This window comes from Physeter macrocephalus, chromosome 21 (assembly GCF_002837175.3).
Source record: "Physeter macrocephalus isolate SW-GA chromosome 21, ASM283717v5, whole genome shotgun sequence".
NCBI lineage: Eukaryota > Metazoa > Chordata > Mammalia > Artiodactyla > Physeteridae > Physeter > Physeter macrocephalus.
Window position 1 is genome coordinate 28514896 of NC_041234.1, and position 12398 is coordinate 28527293.

Below are 12398 nucleotides of genomic sequence, written 5' to 3' on the forward strand. Positions count from 1 at the left end.
AACCACAGACATAGAAAACAAACTTATGGTTACCAAAGGGGAAAGGGGGGGAGGGATAAATTAGCAGTTTGGAATTAACATTCACACACTACTATATGTAAAATAGATAAACAACAAGGACCTACTGTATAGCACAGGGAACTATACTCAATATTTTACAATAACCCATAAGGGAAAGGAATCTGAAAAAGAATATTATATATATATATATATATATAAAACTGAATTACTGTGCTGTACATCTGAAACTAACACAACATTGTAAATAAACTATACTTCAATAATATATATATGTATACACACACACATATATAAAGAAAAGAAAAAAATTTTTTGATTTAATCCACTTTATTTTTCTTGGCTACCTATGAAGTGCTGATAAAGACATTTCTCTAAGTTTTATGGTGATGGGATTGGATTCAGAAAATTTTTCTAAATAAATAAGAGAGGATTATAAGAAGTTTCAAAGAAACTACAAGTCAGACTTTTGGTAACAACTGGATTATCTCATCTATTAATAAATCCAACTTCATCAAGCAATAACTTGCTACTCTCTCATTATAATCAATGCTTAAAGTGTTTATAGTCTTGTCATTCATGAGTCACCAACTATTGGAAGCTGCACCTACCTAGGGGTTTTGTGAAGAAGGGAGGCTCCACCCTTACACACCCACACTGAGTAAACCAAGAGTTGATGCTTGAAAAGAAGACATAAAAGATAAGTAACAAGCCAATAAAATAACAGAGGCTGATAAAAATTAAAAGATAGCATGCAGAAAAGAATTAGATATATAAAAATTAATAATTATTTGGGGTTACTGCAAACTTGAAGACCATACTATCACTTTATTACAAAATGTGTAAGCTAGGACCTCCAGTTTTCCAGATGAGACATTGTAGCTTCACTGTGGACACTCCTGATTTCCCCTAAATTCAGTGATCCTTTGTTCCGATGGTGCCTTAGAGGATCCATTCTCACAGTGTGTTTCATCAAAGAGTCATTCAGAAAGCTGGTAAGAGGCATCATCAGAAACAAACAATCCTCTGGTCAAATAAGATTGGAAAATACCAAATTAAATAAAAATCAACCGGTTTTCTCTACTGTATAATTCCTGAGCCTTCAACATGCCAATTGGTATTATTAATCTCTGAAAGGGAAGTTAGGGTGTAGTGGTCCCTCTTTTTGTGAACATGTCTTAGAATATTTGTTCTGTGGAACACACAAGAAATGTCTTTAGATAGAGAGTGAGAACTTTAAAAAAGAGGGAGAGAGAGGAAAATCTACTTCTTAATCCTGTTGAAAGTTGCATTACCAGTAAAGCCCCCAAGAGTCTTTATATCATTTCCTAATATTGTGTGAAATATGTATTATCCTTAGAAAACTGAGACACTAAGAGGTTAAGTAACTTGTCCAAGATCACACATTTGTAAGTGTCAGAACTAGGATTTGAGTCCAGAAGTTCTTCACTCATACCCTTGACAGTATCTCTTCTTTCATACAAGAAAAAAAAATCTTCCTGATGTTTCCACGAATTTTCCAGTAAGAAAAATTCTTTTAAGAAAATGTGCATAAACACATAAATCCACACAGGTCACTGACATTCTGATAGATGGACATTTGTGCAGCCAGGAATGGATTGAATTTTACAAAATATGTTTGTGTGTTTGTCCTGTACCTACATTTTGATTAATTGACCTAGTACACAGGTACAATTTAGAAGAGCCTAACCTTCCACCCTGCCCATCAGGAATGAGAAAAATGCCTGTGGCATTCACTAAGTACACTAGCCTGCATGGTTTCCCTTATCACCGGGAGGGAGGGGAGTCCAGTTTCACCAGCAGCATCTCCTGCCTGCTCCTCATACATTCACTCTCCTTCACATCCCTTCCTGATTCTATTCCAAGTTTCTGTTTTAGAAGTGATTATCAAGGAAAAAACTTACTGATGAAATTCTTATGTGGTTCATGTTGGACGTGAGGTTCACAGAGAATTTGACATGTACCAAGTCTCATTCCTTTTGAATGATACACTAAACATGCCCAGAGATGTTTCAGATTGTTCTGAGGCATACATACCAGGATTCGTTAGGGCATGATGTGTATCTCTGCATCCAAGTTAAAATGGTGTGTGCCTTCTCAAATCTGATGTCTTCCCCAGGAAGATGGCGCTACTCAGATGCTGTGCATGGTGACACACACATGATTCCTTCCAAGTCTTCAGCAATTCATTACTAAGGAGGCAAGATTTTAAATCAAGTAGATTTTAAATCAAGGACCAAAAAAAAAAAAAACCCACAAGTACAATAATAGAGTATCCATTAAACGAAATATACCCCAATATGACAAAAGATCAAAGAGTCTTTAAAATGTTCATGACTTTTTAATGATATGGAGAAACATTCATGATATAACTTATTTAGTACATACTACTTGTCAGGTTCTGCTTTAAGGACTATCTTGGGGCTTACATTCTGGTGGAGGGATGGGTGTTAACAGGTGCCAGATTCGTGACAGATATGTCTCATCCACTGAGGTTTCTATGAAGGCTGGAGTGTCTCCCCCACTCCAGTTTCACTAACGCCAATCACAATTGGCTTCCTCCATTTTCCCCAGCATGCTGTTCAAACAGTATCATTTTCTCAGTGTGCCATGATGGAAAAAAAGGTTAGGATATCTTACCAAAGGAAAATAAACAAACAGGTAATGTGATAGTTGTTGATATGAAGAAAAATAAATCAGGGTCAGAAGGAGAATAATAGCAGTGTCATTTATGTGCCTGGTAAAGAAAGATCTCTTCGTGGAGGTAAATTTTAAGCAAAGATCAGAATGAATTGGAGGAAGTAAGCAGTGTGGATATTTCCAGGCAGAGGGAACTGCAAGTGCAAAGGCTCTGTGGAATGAGCATATTTGGCATGCTAGAGGAATAGTAAGGAGGCTAGTATAGCTTAAGTGGAATAAAGGGGAAGAGTGAAAAAAGAGAGAGATGTAGGCAGGATACACTAGTGAATATCCTTTAGACAGAGGGACCGTAAACTAGAACCAGTTTATGCCAAACCCAGCAAGCTAGAGTTGAAAGTTGAAAGTCTTTAGATCGGGCATGAGCTCCCCAGATGAGTATAATATTCACTTAATCAGTGTCTTTTTTATGTTATCCACCTGGCCCAATAACCAGCATTCAGCTTTGTACCTCATGCTATGTGATATGAATATGCCAAAATGGTAGCTATTACCAGGTGATTTTTAATTTCTCCTTGAAAGGTTTATTTCCCAAATTTTCTACAAAAAGTATGTGATTTTTTTACAATGAAAAAAAATGAAGTTGATTTTGAAACAATTGAGTGGAAGTCTACTCTAAGAGGAAAAGGCAATTCAGGATTCCATGCCAATAAAACTTTCCAGCCAGTAAAACTCTTTATAATAAGGTGGTTGAAGATGTAGTTCTGTTCAGCCCAAGGCAGCCTGAGAGGATGAAGAGGAGAGGCCAGCAGGGGTGAGGCATTTCTAGGCTCAAGTCCAGTGCAAGCTGGAGGTCTCTCCTTGTGGTCTTAGCATAGGCCCCTCTGAGGCAAGCAACTGCCTTGTCTCAAGGGAAGAGTTACATCTCACAGGACAGTTAATAGGCTCAGAGACCAGGTGGCACAAACAACAACCAGGGTTATCTTGTCAAAATGCAAATAGATCCTCTTACTCTCTATTCAAAATTATTCTATGGATTCCCATCTATTTCATCTAGGAGAAAACCCAAACTCTTCCATAGCTTACAAAATCATGCATGAGCTGGCCCTTGCTTACCTCTCTAGTGTAATCTCCTTCCATTCTATCTTGCCTACCAGGACCTGTCCACCCTAAGGACATTTATTTTCTCTTTCCACCTGTTGCAGGTTGGGTTCTCCTGGAAATAAAACCTGTGGCAGGGTTTAGCATGCAGGGTGTTGATGTAAGGATCAATACCAGTAAGAGGTAGGGGGCTCAAGCAGCCATGAGCAGAAGGAGAAATCCAGGCTTTGGGGTCAGTGCCAGCCCAAAAAAGACGTTAGGCAACACTGGAGGGGGGGCACTCTGAAGTTAGAATGGCCCTTCGGAGCTGTTCCAAGTGGAGACAAGATAGCCAGGCCTGCCTCCATCAGTCACAGGGTATGGGCCACCCTGGTCAAAGGCATGGCCTTGAGTGAGATGGTTCTCTGCAGCTGAGGCAGGACTCGTAGAGGCTGATAGCTTGAAGCTGTTTGCAGGCAGTATTCTCAGCAGCTAAGGCAACAAGATCTTCCTTAAAGGGGGTGTTATGGGTTGAATTGTATCCACCAGAAAAGATATGTGGAAGGCCTAACCCCCAGTACCTCAGAATGTGATCTTATTTGGAAATAGGGTCTTTACAGAGATAATCAAGTTAAAGTGAGGTCATCAGGGCACGCCCTAATCCAATATGACTTGCGTCTTTATAAAAAGGGGAAATTGGTTAGCATACTAAGTGAAGTAAGTCAAACAAAGACAAGCATAATATGATATCACTTGTATGTGGAATCTTTAAAAAATGATACAAATGAACTTATCTACAAAGCAGAAACAGACTCACAGACTTCGAAAACAAACTTATGGTTACCAAAGGGGAAAGGTTGGCGGGGGGAGGGATAAACTAGGAGTTTGGGATTAACATATACATACTACTATATATAAAATAGATAATCAACAAGGACCTACTGTATAGCACAGGGAACTCTACTCAATATTCTGTAATAACCTATAAGGGAAAAGAATCTGAAAAAGAATGGGTATATGTATATATGTATAACTGAATCACTTTTCTGTACACCTGAAACTAACATAACATTGTAAATTAACTATACTCCAATATAAAATAAAAATTAAATTTAAAAAATCAAAAAAATACAAAATAAAAAAGGGAAATTTGGACACAGAGACAGACATGCACAGAGGGAAGACTACGTAAAGAGACATAGTAAGAAACACCCTGTGAAGGTGGAAGATTGGAGTGAGGCATCTACAAGCCAAGGAACTCCAGATTTCCAGTAAACCACTAGAAGCTAAGTAAGAGACATGAAAGAACCAACCCTGCCGACACCTTGTTCTTGGACTTCCAGCCTCCAGAACTATGACATTTCCATTATTTTAAGCTACCCAACTTGTGGTACTTTGTTACTGCAGCCTGAGCAAACTAATACAAGGAGCTTTAGGCAGTGAGTTGCAGTGAAGACCACAACCTGCACAACCCCATGTACTATGTGGAGGCAATATACTGGTGTTTTTTCTTTAACCACTCTCTTCTCTTTCATCTTTGGTCATAGTGGTGATTTTCTCTTTCTGATGAAGTTGTACAGCAGGATCGGTGTTGCCTAAATGTTTGTCAATCACCTGATACTAGAACTCTATGCCACCTGGGTCAGATACTCCACCTATTTGTGTTCATGCATTACTGTGTCTATAGAGTCTCTCACATAATAGGTGTTCAATGAAACTGTGTTTGTGAACAAATAAATTAGTTCATGAATATTCAATATTCACATGCCTATGGACATTCAATTATGTCTGAAACTCAGCCAAGGGAATGCTCTGTTGAACTGGGTTGGAATCAGACCTGGAAGAAACACATCAGGTTTATCCTACAGTAGCAATGCCAGTGAATGAGCGGAGCAATCTGGAAATAAGACCACATAAAAGGCAAACAAACAAATAGAAAAAGAGTCAGATCAAAGTGATGACTAAGAGCCAGGTATGAGGACGACATGAGAGTATGGAAATACAGATGCCAGGAAGCAAAGCATCAGAAGTCACACCCAAGCGGGAAACAAGAGAATTGTATTTTCCAACCTAAGGAATTTAATCAGAAACCAAGAGGTTAAGGGATTCTGGGTGTCAGGAACACAGTCAGCAAATAGAGGACATGAGCAGTAATGGATACTTTTGTACTCTTGAAACTGAGGCAGTCTTGCTGGAGCCAGAAAATAAAAGACCATGGGCCTTGGAGTCAGACTTTGATTCCTACACTAACTCTGCCATTTACTAGTTGGGAGACCTAGGTAAGAGAAGTCTCAGTTTCTTCTTGGACAATATGCATATAAAAATGACTATCCATGTGACAGCAGAGTATTTATTAAATGTGATTTGTCTGCCTTTATGTGTTTCCTGTAAGGTTCAGAGCTGTTTGTTGGGGGTCATCTGCATAGTGGACAAAAACAAGCATGCTAGGGAACTGGTGAGATAAAGAAGTTAGTGGTCCTGGGGTTCATCAAGGCAGGGTGACGGCAGTGCTTTCCAAGTGGGGAAGCTACCCCCTCAGGGACTTTCCTGGCTGAGGGAACCCGCCAACCCAGAGTGGTTCCAGCCTAGGCCCCATTCAAAGAGCTGTTCTGAAAGAGACATAACTTTCTAACATACTATGATATATATCTCTTTCTCTTCTCCATCCTGATGCCTCCAAAAAGCCCCAGATTCCCTCCCATGTGCTGGCCCCTCATGACCAGGGAGCTTATGTGTATTCTTCCCAGTGTTTAGTGCATTACCCTTGTCCATAAAAGTTGCTAAGTAAATGTTGAATTGTATAGGTCCCTATTTTATAAACTTCTGTGACCATAGCAGGTATAATATCAAGCGTATTTGAAAAATAATATCTCTACTTTCCCATCTGGTCAAGTTGAACTAACAGGGACCACCCTCCAAAAACAACTAAAAAACTGGAAAACTATATGAAACGATGGGATTCAAGATATCAGACCTGAAACAGTGGAGAAGAGTGATTGCTAAGACATGGGAAACAAATGATGTGAACCTGTGATTACCACAGCTTACTGCTTGGAGAGAGATTCCAGGCTGTAGGGCAGTCACCCTGAGTTGAGAAGAAAGAACAAGGGGTCCAGTGAGGCCCAAAGTTGCTAGATTTCACAGGGCAGAGTAACAGACAGAAGAGAACGGGACACAGAGAGAGCTCCAGAGATTTGCAGAGGGATCCCCTCAAGTATTTAGGTGAATACGGATCAGCACGTGCCAGAGAAAAAAATACCCAAGGTTGGAGAAAGAACTACTTAAAGGATTGGAGGAAACAATCCTAAAAACTCACACAGGACATAAAGTAGTTCTTATTCCCACAAAACAAAGTAGAAAACCTTATATATGGTGTGGTAGGCTAAATAATGGCCCTCCAAAGATGTCCAGGCCCTAATCCCCAGAACCTGCAAATATGTTGTATTACATGGCTAAAGGGACTTTGCAGATGTGATGACATTAAGGGTCTTGAGATGAAGAAATTATCCTGGATTGTCTATGTGGGTCCAATGTAATCACAAGAGTCCTTATAAGAGGGAGGCAGGAGGGTCAGAATCAGAGAAGGAGAGGTGACAATGGAAGCAAAGGTAAGAGGAAGAGAGAGAGAGAGATTGGATGATGCTTTGCTGCTGACTCAAAGATGGAGAAAGGGACCTCAAGCCAAGGAATCAGGCAGCCTACAGAAGCTGGAAAAGGCAAGGAAACTGATTCTCTCCCCCAGAGCTTCCAGAAGGAACCATCTCTGCTAACATTTGACTATAGCCCAATTAGTTTGATTTTGAACTTCTGGCCTCCAGAACTTTAAGATAAAAAATTTGTGTTGTTTCAGGCTACTAAGTTTGTGGAAATTTGTTACAGCAGCAATAGAAAAATATACACATGAGTACTGAGTAGAGTACTCAGAAAGGTCTTGCCTCAGTAGTATGGCAAAATTATCTTTTGACTAAATGGTACTCTAGTCCTGCCCAGCAAAGCTTAAAAAGCAAGACTCAAAAGGATTAAACTGTTTCAGGATAGTTTAAACACATCCCAGAACAAAGCTCAAGAATACTTATAGGAAGACAAAAATATCCAGTACCTAATAAGGTAAAATTCACAATGTTTGTCATCTAATCAAAATTACCAGGTAAGCAATGAGACAAGAAAATATGACTCATGATGATGATAAAATCAATCAATTGAAACTGGCCAAGAAAAAAACAGGTGATCAAGTTAGTAGACAAGGGCATAAAACAATTACTATAACTGCATTTCATATGTTCAAAAACCTAGAATAAAGATTGAACATGTTAAGTAGAAAGAGAAAACACTAAAAAGACTGAAATAGAAGTCCTAGAGATGAAAACTACATTTGAGATGAAAAATACACTGGATGAGATTAACGTCAGATTATACATGGCAAAAGAAAAGATTACTGAACCTACAGCCATAGCAATAGAAACTAGCCAAAATGAAACGAGACAAAAAGAGTAAGAAAGAAAGAAAGAAATTAAAAGAAACTAAAAGAGTATCACTGAGCTATGGGATAACTTCAAACAACCTAATATAATTAGAGACCCTGAAAAGAGAAGAGACAGGAAAAATATTTGAATACACAAAATTTTTCCAAATTGAATATTATAAAGTCACAGATACAATAAGTTCAACAGACCCCAAACACAAGAAACATGAAGAAAATCACACAAATCATGCATTCATATGTGTACATATATATATCATAACCAAATCACTTTAAACCAGTGATAAAGATATCTTAAAAGCAGTCAAAGAAAAGTACACACTATGTAATAAGCAAAAAGATAAGGATAACAGCAGATTTTGTGTCAGAAACAATGCAAATAAAAATAGAAATAATATCAGTTATAAATAAACTCTTATACAAAATTAAAGAGGAAGGGATGTTTCCTAACTCACTCTCTGAAGCCAGAAAATGAGATAAAGATATTACAAGAAAGGAAAGCTACAAACCAATATCTTTCATGAACAAAATTGATAAAGAAATTCTTAATGAAATTTTAGTGAATTGAATCCAACAATGTATAAGAAGGATAACAGATCATGACCAAGGAAAATTTATGCAAGGATTCCACAGTTAGTTTAATATTCAAAAACCAATCCATGTAATTTGCCAAATTAACAGATTAGAGGAAAAAAATATGATCATTGCAATAGACACAGAAAAAGAATTTGACAAATCCAACATCCATTCTGGATAAAACTCTCAGCAAACTAGGAATAATAAGGAACACCCTCAACCTGAAAAAAATGATCTATGAAAAACCTACAGCTAACATCATGTAATAGTGAAAGACTAAGTGTTTCCCCTTCTATTCAGAAACAATGTAAGGATGTCTGCTCTATATTCAGACATCTATTCAACATGTCTGCTCTTCTATTCAACTGTGTACTGGAGACTCTAACAGTGTATCAAAGCAAGAATAATAAATAAAAGCTGTCCAGATTAGAAACTCTATTTGTAGGTAATATGATCAACCATACAGAATCTCCAAAAATGTGAAAATCAGTGAGAGTAGCAAGGTTGTATGAGAGAAGATCAATATTTAAAATTTAATTGAATGTCTGTGTTCTAGTAAAGAATACTTGGAAATTAAATGTATTATAACAATAACTGAACACTAAGCAATGACACATTGCTGAGAGAAATTAAAGAATTCCTCAATACTCCCTGTCTTAACAAGTTCAGCTTTTTTAGATTTCACATATAAGTGATACCATACAGTATTTGTCTGATTTATCTCACTTAGCACAATGCCTTCAATGTCTTTAATATAACATTTTAAATATTGAAAGACAAAAAAGCCAAACAACCAATAGAAAAATGTAAAAAAGTCATGAATAGTCTCTGTCTCTCAACATAAAAAATATTCAAACTCACTCATAATTAGAGTAATGCAAATTAAAACAACACTGAGATACCATTTCTCACCTATCAGACAGACAAAACTTTAAAAGTATGGCTACTCATTTAGTTCTGAGGCTGTGGGAAAGCAGGCACTCTCATACATTGCTGGTGGGAATGCAAATTAGAATAATCCTTCTGGGGCGAAATTTGACAATATCTGACAAAACTACTTATGGACTTACCTTTTGACTCAGCAATTCCAATACTAGAAATCTACCCTGAAATTATACCTCTAACAATACAAAAATACATATGCACAAGGTTATTAATTGCAGCATTGTTTGTAATTGCAAAATATTGGAAACAAGCTAAATGCCCATACATAGCATGGTTGAATAAACTATGGTGTATCCACACAGTGGAGTGCTATGCAGCTTTTTGAAAAAGAAAAGAATGACTAAGATCTCTATGAACTGATTTAGAGTGAAAATATCAAAGTGCGAAAGAGTATCTATAGTTCTTGTAAGAAAGAGATATAAGAAAATACACGCAGGGAATTCCCTGGTAGTCCAGTGGTTAGGACTCTGTGCTTTCACTGCCGAGAGCTCAGGTTCAATCTCTGGTCAGGGAACTAAGATCCCACAATCCGTGCGGCCAAAAAAAAAAAAAAGTACATGCATATCTGCTCTTTTGTGCAAAAGAAATATAAGAAGAATAAACCATACACTAAAAGTGTTTCTCTCCTATAAGGAATGGTCAACAAAAGAGGGAAAAGAAAGGTGAAATGGGAATGGGTTAGTAGGGATGAAGAAGGAGCTATGCTTCTCTGATTATACTTTTTTGTATAGCTTTGACTCTTAGAAACATAATAATGCTAACATATCTTCCCCAATAAATAGCTGAAACAAACCAAGATGTGAGGGCAACCCAAAATGGAATACAAACAATAATAAATGAACAGAAGTGTATTACAAATGAATAGCATAACCACACTGAAGGAAATCAGGAAGAAAATTGCTAATCTAAGTATACTTGGAGAAGAGTATTTTGACTGGATACTGGATTAAGGCTAAAGACAAAAAGAACTGGACACAAATACTGTATTCTAGTTAGTAAGTCTGGTTCTCACAGGCATATGGGTTAGCAACTCTGAAATTATTTTATAAGAAATCTAGAGTTGAACAAATAGGTAAATATATTTTAGATAATGAGAGCCAGGTTTTTCACTCTCAGAATTCCAAATAAGGAAGGTGTTAGAATGAACCTTGTGGTGTGGTATTAGAATTGGAGGTATCAGAAGGACCTCATAGTTTTATATACATACATACATATATATATATATAGTTAGATAGCTACAGTAATAAATACAGACGTGTGTATATATGGGTTAGTACACACAGATATATTTCCTAGCTCTGTTTACTGAGAGAGCCTAGAAGCAGTGATATCCCAGTAGCAATAAGCACCTCTAGTGTCCAGATCTTGGTTTCTAAAACACCATTCTCCAATAAAAGAAACAAAGACTCCTTGGAGAAGTAGTTGATTCCAAGACAGGGGCAAGAGTACTGCAAGATGAGCCTGGAATATTTTGTGGTGCCAGAAAATAAAGAAGTACTCAGAAAAGGATGAGGGTATGTCAAAAGGACACAGGACCCAGCCTGAAGAAGGTCCCAATGGCCAAAGATGGAACAATTTGAGAAATGAAATGAATAATGATAGTATTAGATTATAATCCACAGAATAAAATAAATATTCATGAGTCTATGTTGATAAAAATAATTAATACATGAATCAGTGAGTGAGAATGGACAGCTCTCCCTTACTGAAGAATTCCAATTTTAAAACGTAGAAAGAATGAGAGAAATGCAAAAATGACCATGGGGCAAACACCACAGTGATCATTGTTGTGGGCAAGATCCACTGATGGATACTAAAATCAGTGAGTGAAAGTTTGAGGAGAAACAGGGTATTAGCATACCTTAAAAATATCTCTCTCAACGTATTTATCAATTCCAAAGGAAAAAGTAGTAATTTTCAGTAGAGAAACTTGGAAAGCACCACCCTTACCAAGTAATCAAGGTTCATAGTAATAAAACATATTCACATCATGTACCCCCAGTATGATGCACTGAGAAGGACATGACATAACTTCTATATTGGTCTTGTCAAAAATGCATAACCTCAAACTAATCATGAGAAAACACCAGAAAAACTCAAATTAAGGGTTCTACAAAATAACTGACCTGTACTCTTCAAAAGTTTCACAGTCACAAAAGACAAGGAAAGACTGAGGAACGGTCACAGATTGGAGGAGACAAAGGAGACACAGTGACATGCAACACGGGATCCCAGAACAGAAAAAGTTAATTTGGGGGGAAAAACTGGTGAAATTCAAATGCGCTCTGTAGCTTAGTTAATCATATTGTACCAATGTTAATTTCCTAGTCTGAATAATTGTACTGTGCTTATATACGATATCAACATTAGAGGAAGTTGGGTGAAACATATACCTGAAATTTTTGCACTATTTTTGCAACTATCCTGCAAATCTAAAATTATTTCAAAAGGCAAAGTTAAAAATAATATGTGTGAGAACTACAATATGACCCAGCAATCCCACTACTGGGCATATACCCTGAGAAAACCATAATTCAAAAAGAGTCATGTACCACAATGTTCATTGCAGCTCTATTTACAATAGCCAGGACATGGAAGCAACCTAAGTGTCCATCAACAGATGAATGGATAAAGAAGATGT

The 12398-nt window shown here is 37.3% G+C and overlaps 1 long non-coding RNA gene across 2 annotated transcripts in view; it reads right to left on the minus strand.

Moving 5' to 3' along the window:
* Positions 1-826: 826 nt before the first annotated feature.
* Positions 827-12398, minus strand: part of LOC114484740 (uncharacterized) — a 198053-nt gene continuing 186481 nt past the window's right edge. Inside the window, exons 3-4 of one of the 2 annotated variants that reach the window (XR_003677968.1) lie at positions 2077-2231; positions 827-1010 (exon numbers count right to left, since the gene is read on the minus strand). This is a non-coding gene — a long non-coding RNA (uncharacterized lncRNA). Of the gene's footprint in view, positions 1045-2076; positions 2232-12398 lie in introns of both variants that reach the window. The other variant, XR_008616393.1, reaches the window with a different exon arrangement.